Source organism: Hoplias malabaricus, chromosome 7 (assembly GCF_029633855.1).
Source record: "Hoplias malabaricus isolate fHopMal1 chromosome 7, fHopMal1.hap1, whole genome shotgun sequence".
Taxonomy (NCBI): domain Eukaryota; kingdom Metazoa; phylum Chordata; class Actinopteri; order Characiformes; family Erythrinidae; genus Hoplias; species Hoplias malabaricus.
Window position 1 is genome coordinate 10,558,016 of NC_089806.1, and position 12,382 is coordinate 10,570,397.

A 12,382-nucleotide genomic window follows, 5' to 3' on the forward strand; every position below is an offset into this window, starting at 1 on the left:
GTCTGCGTGGGTTTCCTCTGGGTGACTGTCTGTGAGGAGTGTGGTGTGTTCTCCCTGTGTCTGCGTGGGTTTCCTCCGGGTGACTGTCTGTGAGGAGTGTGGTGTGTTCTCCCTGTGTCTGCGGGTTTCCTCCCACAGTCCAAAAAGTAGATGGATTAGCGACTCAAAAGTGTCCATAGGTGTGAATGAATGTTTGAGTGTGTGTGTTTTGCCCTGTGAAGGAGTGGCGCCCCCTCCAGGGTGTAGTCCCGCCTTGCGCCCAACGATTCCAGGTAGGCTCTGGACCCACCGCGACCCTGAAATGGATAAGTGCTTACAGATAATGAATGAATGAATGTTGCCTAATCTGACATAATGAAAAAAAAAATCATATAGTCGGATCATGGAAAAAGACCATGCTTATGCCACATTGATGTTACTGTTTTCAAAATGATAACCCAGACAGAGCTTATGAATCTGTGTTCTGGGAGCAGGACGGCGCTAGTACACAGGTTTCTGGGCAGTGTAACAAGAAGAAAGCAAACTGGCAAGTGATATCAAGCTTTGTCTCCAACTTCTAGAGGGAGTAATTAGGCTAACGAGTCCTAATTAATTCAGCCGGTACCTGTCGGGAGGAGAGAGGAACTGAGCTCCGGAGGTGACTGTAGTGGTGCAGTAAAGTGTTAAATTCAGAATATGTCCAGGCCAATCTGCTCTGATGTTGTTGTATCTCCTGATGTACACCACTTTACCTGCAGTTTTGAGTATTCTATAAATGATAAACCAGTTCCCTGAGCACAGTGTTTATCTATCTACTGGGGGTGTAAATCAGCCGTTATTTTAGCACTCTATGAATTGCAGTTGTTAATGCTGATAAGGCCTCTGCAGTATTGAGTGGGTAAGATAAATTTAGGCTGGCTAAATAAGCCCAGCAGGAGATACTACCATCTTTCTCCCTCAGGCTTTTACAGAAGATGAAAAAAATGAGTTTACTTCAGATAATCAGTGTCCTTTCATAATATGTCATGGCTAGTTTAGCTGGAGTACATCCTTACATGAGATTCCTCAAGCGTGTCAGTAAATTCGTGAAACATACATTAGCGTGTGCTGACGTTTAGTTTTTCTGGTCTATACTTATCTATAGATATTGTCCTGTCTTTGCTTCAGCTAGGTCCTCAGCTAAACATATACTTAATCTAGCTATCATCCATATATAATCTAGCTATACTAGATTCTGGAACATTGCAGTGATGTTTTATTTTTAACTTTGTAAATAAACTTTGTATTTTACTTTAATACAGGTACTTAAAACCAGATCAGCAGAAAGATACTTACCAGAGAGAGAGAGAGAGAGAGTGAGTCACCATTAATCAGGTCTTTACTCCACCACTGACGAACTCTGCTAGGGGCGCTAGAAGAAGTGCCCCAATGGATGCTGATAGGCTACATTTATGTTACTAAATTTGTATTGGCAGCCAGTGGAAACACTGCCCAGAATGCAGAGTATGGGTGGGCAATATAATGATAAAAAGTTTACGTTTTTGCGATAACTATCCGTTCCTTGCAATTTTGACTGCCCTTTGGTGGATCCACACCTGTAATTCTAGGGTATCTGGGGGAATCTCAGTTAATCAACCATTTGTGTGGAAAATTGGCAGAGGGCATAGTGACCTTAGGCTCGTGTGGCTGCACTAGATGGCATCTCTGTTTTTTGCACATTTTCTTCCTATGGACACATTTGAGTCGTCAATCCACCTACTAACATGTGTTTTTGTACAGTGGGAGGAAACCGGAGCACCCGGAGGAAACCCACGCAGACACAGGGAGAACACACCACACTCCTCACAGACAGTCACCCGGAGGAAACCCACGCAGACACAGGGAGAACACACCACACTCCTCACAGACAGTCACCCGGAGGAAACCCACGCAGACACAGGGAGAACACACCACACTCCTCACAGACAGTCACCCGGAGGAAACCCACGCAGACACAGAGAGAACACACCACACTCCTCACAGACAGTCACCCGGAGGAAACCCACGCAGACACAGAGAGAACACACCACACTCTTCACAGACAGTCACCCAGAGCAGGAATCAAACCCACAACCTCCAGGTCCCTGGAGCTGTGTGACTGTGACTCTACCTGCAGTGCCACGGTGCCGCCTTCCAATATGGCAGTCAGGTTACATTTAGATTGAGTTAAACATACACATACACACTTGTGAATGTCAAGTTTTATGAGAGGGGGATACCTAAGACCTGAGAGAATACACCTGCTCTCAGATGTATGTGGAAATGAGAGAGTTACCACATCGGTGCAGGTGAGCTCTGTGCTGTGGAAATGAAGAAGAGTAATGGGCTGCGCTTAGTTGTAGACTTGAACATTTGGTTTACTTTGGCTCACTTTATTTACTCATTTCATCTTTTTTTTAAATTTTATTTAAGAAAAGTGCCTATGATGTGTTGGATGAATAGAAAATGTTTAAAAAGGAGCATTCATCAAAGGGTCAGCTTTTGCAAGCAATAAAAAAATGTTGTTGCTCACAACTTTATGCCAAATTCAATGAGAGAATATTCAAATATTGCAATTATTATTATTATTATTATTATTATTATTATATTATTTACAGTAGCAGAGGTATTAGTAAGTGTTGTAGAATGCTAGAAAATTAAAAAAATACACTTATGCATTGGAGGCATCCACCAGACTTTTGGACTAAAATATAAAATTGGATCCTTTGAAAAATTTACTGTTTTTTCTCCTTACCACTTCTCTTTTGGAGTGGAGCAGCTTTGGCAGTGTTTATACTGTCAGACTGCCCATCTGCCCATCCACTGAGTGAAACATTCATTTTCAGTTAGGCACAAGTCTGCTGTAGGTGTGAGACGTTTGAATATTCTTTACCGTGAGACCAGTAAACCGACTGCTGCTGATGTAAAGGACTCCTGAGACCTCCAACAAGGCTGGGAAACATTTAGATTTTGTCATTCAGCTCACACTTTTTTGTTCAAAGCAACTTCGTTTATGTTAGACAAACACAATTACATTACCCCTGAAGAGAACGTGGATTTCTCATTTTATTCAAGGACACAGTGGCGTCTGCCATCAGTTGGAATCAAACTCATGACCCTTTGAGCTATAATCAAATTCTCAAACTCGTACAGGTACACGCCCATGTAGTGAGTGAAATACCTTAAATCACTGCACACCTTGTACTTACATTTTTGGAATATTAGATGTTCCATTTTTTTCTCTAAGAGTCGATGATCTTACTGTCAGGATTCATACAGGAGCAGGCCTTTCCTAGAAGCTGCTTTTGTAGCTAGGCATGACTCCATTATCTGCTTCCAATATTTTTAAGTCACTTCATTCATTCATTCATTCAATATCTGTAACCCTTATCCAATTCAGGGTCTCGGTGGGTCCAGAGCCTACCAGGAATCATTGGGCGCAAGGCAGAGGGGAAGACACCCGAATACACCCTGTAGGGGGCGCCAGTCCTTCACAGACACACACACACATTCACTCACACTTACGGACACTTTTGAGTCGCCAATCCACCTACCAACGTGTGTTTTTGGACTGTGGGGGGAAACTGGAGTACCTGGAAACCCACACAGACACAGGGAGAACACACCACACTCCTCACAGACAGTCACCCGGAGGAAACCCACGCAGACACAGGGAGAACACACCACACTCCTCACAGACAGTCACCTGGAGGAAACCCACACAGACACAGAGAGAACACACCACACTCCTCACAGACAGTCACCCGGAGTGGGAATCGAACCCACAACCTCCAGGTCCCTGGAGCTGTGTGACTGCGACACTCCTTGCTGCGCCACCGTGCCGCCCATTTTTAAGTCACTTCACAATCTAAAATTCCTTGACACACACACACAGACACACACATATATATATGAATATGTGACAGGCATACATTTCCAAATGAGAAATGAGTGTAAATCTACCAAACAATACCAAAACAATAAATATCTTGCATTTAATAATAAAGTTGATTTTTGTCAGCTGTGTTTTTTTTTTCAAGAACTGGGTTTGTACAGACCCCCAAAGCAGTTATCCCTGTGTAAGAGCAGAATGTCTAGTTACCCTCACCCCAGCTGATGAAAGACATCCTGTTCTCTTACTGCTTTTACTGTTATATATAAGCTTCATCTGGTATCTACACATTTTCTTCATATTATTCCCACACCCATTTGGGAGCAGTAAAATGCATATGCAGCAGATTATCTGCGATGCCTCTGCTGATAGGGCTTTGAAGCAAGATGTAAACAAGCCAGCTAATTATCTTCTCGAGTTGCCAGAGCAGTCATCTGTGCAGAGTAATCGTGAGGCTTAGCGGCTAGCTTCTATGACATCCAGGCAAGGACAGCCCACAAATAACGCTGATCTTTCATTGTTTCACCTCGCTGTACACGCTGCATGTTGTGAGCAGATACCGACCAAACCACTTCTTCAGAAATTCCTTAACCAACTAGGAATATAGATTTGTGATTAAATTTCTGTAAGTATTTCAACGTATTAAACTTGAACACTGACACCCTGTAGGCTTTATTCATGTCTCATCTTAGACATAATGAAGAACACAATATATTAATGAATATAATAAGATTCTTTTGTGTGTTTTATTGATATTGATCAGGGACTCAGCGGATTGGAAATGTAATAATGCCTATTTCAGTCTTGATTCAATTTAATCTCAACATGAGTTATAAGAAATAAGAATTATTTAACTCGATGTATTTGATTTGTTCTTCTGTAGTGCCATTTTTTTCTCGTTGTATGTGACACTTTGGGTACTCTTGGCCTAATGACACAAAGTAGAAAACACAGGGGCTGTAGATTATCAAACAAACCAGTGTTTGTTTTGTCCAAATGCACAGCTAGACTGACTTTCATTGCACAAAATAACACAAAGGAAAAACCTTCAGTGTGGCCTGTGCAAAATTTGGACAACTTACAGTCTCAGTGCTTAGTCACAGCCCCTCTGGCAAAAATAACACCTTGCAAAGACTTTCTGTTTCAAGTGAAAAGTCTTTTCACTTGAATTCCTTTCCTTTCTGGTCCTTGTAAATTTGCCCCACTCTTCTTTGTAGAAGGCATCTAGTTCTGAAATATTCCATGGGTCATATTGCATGCATTCATTCATTCATTGTCTGTAACCCTTATCCAGTTCAGGGTCGGGGTGGGTCAGGAGCCTACATGGGCACAAGGCAGGAATACACCCTGGAGGGGACATCGGTCCTTCACAAGGCGACACACACTCACACCTACGGACTCTTTTGAGTCGCCAATCCACCTACCAGCATGTGTTTTCAGACTGTGGGAGGAAACCGGAGCACCATGCAGACACAGGGAGAACACAGCTCACTCCTCACAGACAATCACCTGGAGGAAACCCACGCAGACACAGGGAGAACACACCAAATTCCTCACAGACAGTCACCCGGAGGAAACCCACGCAGACACAGGGAGAACACACCACACTCCTCACAGACAGTCACCCGGAGCTGGACCCGAACCCACAAGCTTCAGGTCCCTGGAGCTGTGTGACTGCGACACTACAATTGCACCACAGCTTTTTTAATATCTGTCGGCTATACATGCATTTTAAGGCTAGGTTTGTTGGATTAAAATCCTTTTGGATAATAAAACAGATGGTTTGACATGGCTTCCAGGATTTTTTATTATTTTGTTGAATCCATTTTTTCCTCCCAACCCCAAACTGCTAGAGATCAACCACCATGCTTCATATTTGACAGATTTGAGTTGTTTATAATTATTTATTTCTTTACTGGACTTTACACTAGTTTTACCCTCCCACAGCATCTCTGACCACCTGCCCTGCTTCCCCTTACATTTTCATAACTTATATTTTACCTTCACATTACCTATAACTCTTTATCTCTATCAGTTCTTTTTGTTGCTGTTTAGTTATTTATGGTGATTTCCGGTGTCAGAGGAGTATGGGTTCCCCTTTATGAGTCTTGATTCCTTCCACGGTTTCTTCCTCATGTGCTGAGGGAGATTTTTCTTGCCACTGTTGCCCTTGTCTTGGAGCTGGATATCTGTAAAGTTCCTTTGTGATGACTGTGAAAAGCTTTATAAATAAAAATGAATTGGATGGTTTATCTGGGTTGTCTTGATGTAGTGTATTTCAAACAGTGAGACAAGTAATTTTAGCTTATTTTTCCTTCTTATGACTCTTCTGTGAGAATGGTGCACCATCTCTCCTGACTCAGCTAAACCTCCCTGCAAGTTCTTCGGCAGTCGTATGCTGGTTTTTGATTTACCTGACTTCCTGGCATATGAGTGGTACTCCGAGTTTTCTTGATCTTCCAGATCGCACCTTGACCCAAACTGCTGGAAAAATCTTCTTATAGCCTTTTACTGCTTTGTGGGCATCACTTGCTTTTGTTTTCAGATCTTAGAGAGTTGCTTAGAGGAGATTTGAAGAGTCAGAGGATGTATAATTCTTTAAATTTGAATGTACCTGACCATTACAGTTGATGACATGTCTCAGGCTTTTGCTGATCAAGCCCTGAGACTTTGTCCAGAAAAATCTGAATCACTGAATTTGTATGTTATAACTTTTTGACTGATTAAATGTGGGTAGCCAGTGTAGTTCCTTGCACAGTGTCTGATTTAAAAGGTCAGACTCAGTAGATGAGGTTTGGTATCCTGTAAACATGCTGTAGAGTGAGTGTTAATGTATTTTTTTTCTTATCTAGTACTCACGAGTTTCTTAATTTAACCACAAATTGTCATGTTTTACTAAATTATTTCTAGCCTCCTACTTCAGCTTCAGTGTCTAATAAATGAAGACGAGTAGTCTGCTCAAAGTCCATGAAGCCAGACCATGTCTTTAGACAATCTGTGGCTAGAAAGTGTCCAAATGCTGAACTGAACAGAAGGGTAAATGCCTCCCTGGAACACATGGGTAAAAAAGTTGAACAACAAGTACCATGTTTAGGTCCCCTTTATACCATAGGCCATAGGGCATACTGTCATACATTCTGCCTTTTGGCTGGTGAAGAAGCGTGTGAAACTGTTCAGGCATCAACAAAGAGTCTGCAACATCTTCTGTTGCTGTGCCATTTTCTTGAGGACGGTATTGAAATAACAGGTCATTGTTTACTTGTGTGTTTTAGTTCAGGGGCTTGAAATAACAGTCTAATACTTCTACATTTTCCAGTAAGGTTTTGTTTATTGGAAATTATTTCTTGAGCCAGAATGAGCTTGAGATGAAGATGCTGAGGTTTTCATTAGGAGTGTCGAGGATGAATAAAATTAGGAATGAGTTGATTAGGGGAACACTGAGGGTAGGATGTTTTGAGGATAAAGTTAGAGAGACGAGATTAAGATGGTTTGGGCATGTGATGTTATTTTGGAAGAAGAGTACTGATGATGGAACCATCAGGCAGGAGGAAGACCAAAGAGGAAGTATATGGATGTTCTGAAGGAGGACATGCAGGTGATGGGTGTGAATGAAGGGGACATTCATGACAGGGTAAGATAGAGAAGGATGATCCGCTGTGGTGACCCCTGAACGGGAACAGCCGAAAGATAAAGAAAAAGAAAGAAAAAAAGATTTCTTGAGTCAGAATGTAAGGCTACACTTTCAGAGGTTTGGAGGAGTGGAGATGGTTCAAGTACAAAAGAGAAAGCATCATGAACTCAGTAATATTCTAATGTACACAAAATGTAAGGCCACCAAATTTTGGTCACATCAGTTGAAACCTCAGTACTCAGTGCTGATATGTGGAGCCTGTGTACACCATGTATGGTAGATAGCTTGACCCTGAAGTCACAGAAAAGTTGGGCAAGTATCTTCAAACAAAGCTTTGCAGTGCTTTTTCTTGTCCATTACGGAACACTGGTTGTAAACTACTAGTGTGGTGCTCTGTGGGATTGTTGAGATTGCTGAATATTTTGTACTATTTTTTTAACACAGCTACAAAAATCCAGAATCCCAAAATAGTGCATTACGTAAAGCATAGTATGCCGTTTCGGACACAGTGTAAATGTAAATTACAGTTCTGCGAGGCAACAGCAAGGCGAAGGTTGTGGTCAAAGCAAAACAAAAAACCCAAAAACCTTCTTTTTTTTTGGTTACAAATTAAAGTTCTCTTTATATAAGCTTATATTAGATGTAAAAGTGTTTTGGACTTCTCTTGGAAAGCTGCCATTTTGGAGCTGCTTGGGATTTTAAACAGTGATGATATGCTAAATATGTGTTCTGTTTGTGCTGTAATGGCTTCTTCTTTTTTGCACACTCGCTTATGTGTAGTGCTCTGTAAACATGGACAATTACACCAGCCTCTGTCTTGATTTTGCACCTTCAGTTAGAGTCAGATACAGAGCACTTCATCAACTTTATTTAACATACAGTAAAGAGCCTCATAAAGGACTCCTCAGAGAATGTCATATGCCATTAAGCCATGATCGGGTTATCTTAATACTAATTAACAGCAGTGGCTGGTGCCTTTTTGCAGCAGAGCCAGGCTTGCATCTGGAGCAGTGTGTCTGCTTTTGCATATGTATGATGTGCTAATGTGTGTGTGGTAATGTGAAGTTGCTATGGTCGCATCCTACACACACTGGCCTACGTTCCCCTTAAAACAAATCTGAAGGCATGAAAAAACAGGTTTTCAGAATTCAGTCACAGTGAGTCTAAAGAGTTTATAATGAATTCAGCTGCTGCTGCTAGCCTTTCCAGAGGGGTGAATCTCAGCATAGAGACACTGGGTGGAACTGTCAGTAAAAAGACCCACATCACTGTATTAAAAAACAGCACAGGAACCAAAATTAAAGGAGAGTTCTGTACAAAACCCACATAAATTTCAGTCCATAATTGATTACATATGTTATTGTTAGAACAGTGACATCATACCTGTCTGGACCGTGGGTAATTTGACCAAAAAGGTCAAATTATTCAGCCTTTAAACCTGACAGACTAAAGAACTCTGAAATGTAAAATCTTTGTAGAAAAAAAAAAGTCTCAGTGGCAACATCAGTCACTTTAAGTTCGGAGTCCACAGTTGCCCCAGACAAACCGGACTGCAGAGAAAAATAATAAATTTTATAACACAGAAGTGTGACTGTGCTAAATCATTATAAGGGCATTAGGTACCGAAGTGTTAATCTCACAGAATGCTTGTTTGTATGCCCAGTAATCATGCTGTATTATTTCTTTAAAAGAACACTAGATATTTTTGCTCTTGGTCTTCCCCTGCTGTTGCAGAGTGTAATTCACTTTTACAGCACTGTCCTGAAATCAAGGGTGGGGTGGGTGTGGTTTCCTACTGTCATCCAGATCAGTGGAACATCACAATGATTTTGAAGTGGTAGTTTTATATTAAGGGCGGCCCGGTGGCGCTGCAGGTAGTGTTGCAGTCACACAGCTCCAGGGACCTGGAGGTTGTGGGTTCGATTCCCGCTCCGGGTGACTGTCTGTGAGGAGTGTGGTGTGTTCTCCCTGTGTCCGCGTGGGTTTCCTCCGGGTGACTGTTTGTGAGGAGTGTGGTGTGTTCTCTCTGTGTCTGCGTGGGTTTCCTCCGGCTGACTGTCTGTGAGGAGTGTGGTGTGTTCTCCCTGTGTCTGCGTGGGTTTCCTCCGGGTGACTGTCTGTGAGGAGTGTGGTGTGTTCTCCCTGTGTCTGCGTGGGTTTCTTCCGGGTGACTGTCTGTGAGGAGTGTGGTGTGTTCTCCCTGTGTCCGCGTGGGTTTCCTCCGGGTGCTCCAGTTTCCTCCCACAGTCCAAAAACACATGTCGGTAGATGGATTGGAGACTCAAAAGTGTCTGTAGGTGTGAGTGAATGTGTGAGTGTGTGTTGCCCTGCTCCAGACCCACTGCGACCCTGAACTGGATAAGCAGTTACTGACAGTGAATAAATGAATAAATAGATAATTTAAGAAATAATCCAGAATAATTATGAAAACACACTGAAATCTAAAAGCAGATTGGCCGTCAGAGGTCAGTTAAATCCTGTGTGTATACTGTATAGTAGCAATTCTGTCTCATTGTTCCCAGCACTTACTGACCTCCATTGTTGCAGCCCAAATAAAAATGAACTGAAATCCTGCCAGAACATTCAGCCACAGTTTGCACATCTCAGCAGAGTGGGCTATGATACCACTCAACACAGAAGAAGCTCTTAAATGGGAATGAGCCCTTATTGTCTCTGTGAATGTTGTGGACAGAATGCTCTGGTTAGCGGTAAACCGAGGAATTGCACTTGAAATGTTAGGTTGTGTAGTGTAATGGGTAACAGTGCTGCTCTCCATGTGTCATACTGCTGTTTGATGCCCTGTCTCGGCACCCACACTACTCTAAACCAATCACAGTCTTTGAACAAGACACGTAATGCTACATTCGCCCATCCCTGTAGTATTATTAAAACTCATAAGTCTCTCTGGGTAAGAGTGTCTGTAAATACTCTAAATGTTGCTGTGAGCCCACACTGAAGTATACTCCAGTGGATGTGGACCAGTGTTTTTCATGTTCATCAAGCTTTGAAATTTAGAAAATTTATTCTTAAACTGAAATGTTCCCAGAGAAATAATCATTTCTGTTAGAGCCTCACTGAATTTTATTTTAAAGAAAATAACAAATAACAAATGCTGATGCATTAAACTCAACCTTTCTGACAAAGATAAACTTGTGACTGACTTTACATCTACAAGGTGGACCAACGAGGTACGTGAGTCTTACACAGTGAAGCCTTACTCCAGCAGCACTTCCACACTTGTGCAGTGAATTCTATTGGTCGATGTCTCCTGGTTTTGTGACTCCTCATACACTATAAGAAGGAGCCTTCTTTAGAAAAACACAATGTAGAGGATGTGTACTTTTCAGCCATTTTTGTTTTGTTTTGAAACAGGAAAATGGAGGAGAGGAGATGACCCTTTTTCCTATTTCTGCTTTGAAAACAGAAAAGCAGATTGCAAGGAAATAATAAAATGCTCAGTCTGTGTGTTTTCTGGGGCTGTGCTCTGGGCGGATTCAAAGTAAGCTCACTTTGCTCTCATGGTTCACAGATCTGCCATTTTCCACAGGATAGCACCAGAGCTACAGATACACGGATAGGTTCAGGGTAGAGTCATGGTTAATCCACTGTTTACAGCAGGTTCATATTATATAAATATGTGTTACACATGTGGAAATAATGTGTGCTGAAGAAGGCTTTAGCAAACTGAGTTGATTCCAAGAGATTCAAACTCTCTGAATCATTGGCCAAGAGTTGATCCTGACTTCCTGTCGAAGAGTTGATCTTGAAAAACCTCAGATTCACCAGAGCACAACCCCAGGCAAACTGTAGAAATCATGTACAAGCAACGTTCCCCAAAAGTGGAGCCAGCACACGTGTAGTGCCTCTGCTGGCGCGTGGCATTTTATGGCAAACAGCCCTTTTTTCAATCACATTTTTCTCCTCTAAACTGTATTTCCGTCTCCAGTGTCTATTTTGAACAGTTAGCGTTCCCTGGGCTGATTGTGCTAATACTGCCACTTTTTTTATTGTCTTCCAGAAATGTTTGTTTTGCTACATCGTAAGGAGGCGGTGCTACATGTACGAATGAAGTGACTGTCATGCTTGTCTGATCTGGTCTTCAGAACCCACCTTCTTCTTCCTTCCTGTTCATTAGCTGTCAGGCATCAGTTACTCATACTTTTTTATAATTTCTTGTAACTTTGCACTACAGTCCTGGCCACTGAAGAACAGGGTGAAAAGTGGCAAACAAAGTCTGTGAGTGTAGAACTGCAGAGTGCTCCTGTGTGGTCAGTGGAGCTGAGTGAATGGACAGTGACTGTAGAAACAAGGAGGTAGTCCGTATGTTACGGCGGATCGGTGTATATCTTACACACAGGTCTATTTATTCCCAAACTGTTTGGTATTAAAATGAGAATGCTGTCTGTGCAGCTGTTTGAAGTGAGAGCTCCTCGTTATGAAGCTGTGGTTCCAGGTGAAACTGAGAGGGCAGTGAGATGTTACAGGAGCCTCTGAGAGCTCCAGCCTTCTCCGCTCTGACTCAGCTCATCTCCTGCAGCTAATTGCTTCCCATTGTACTTTCAAATAAAAGAGAAGCTGGTGAGCCAGGGCCCAATCTGGAGAGCTCCTGGGATTTTGAGTCCCTGACAGAAGCTCTGAGTGTTCTGTGAGGGGAGAGAGAGAGAGAGAGAGTAAATGAGAATGTATGATTATATGTACATGTAATGATTAGGGTTTAGTGCTGTTTGTCAATTCTTTGTAGAAACTGGAAGAAAACAGCTCTGTTTCACTCTGAACAAATAACTTAAAAGTTTGGTTTAGATTCTCTGGAGGCATTTATGCTCAAAACACATCTTTCTTACTCGGACCAGCAGCAATGTATC

General features: G+C 42.1%; 1 protein-coding gene across 1 annotated transcript in view; it reads left to right on the forward strand.

Moving 5' to 3' along the window:
- Positions 1-12,382, forward strand: part of dlgap2b (discs, large (Drosophila) homolog-associated protein 2b) — an 83,631-nt gene that overhangs the window by 59,356 nt on the left and 11,893 nt on the right. The window lies entirely within an intron of this gene.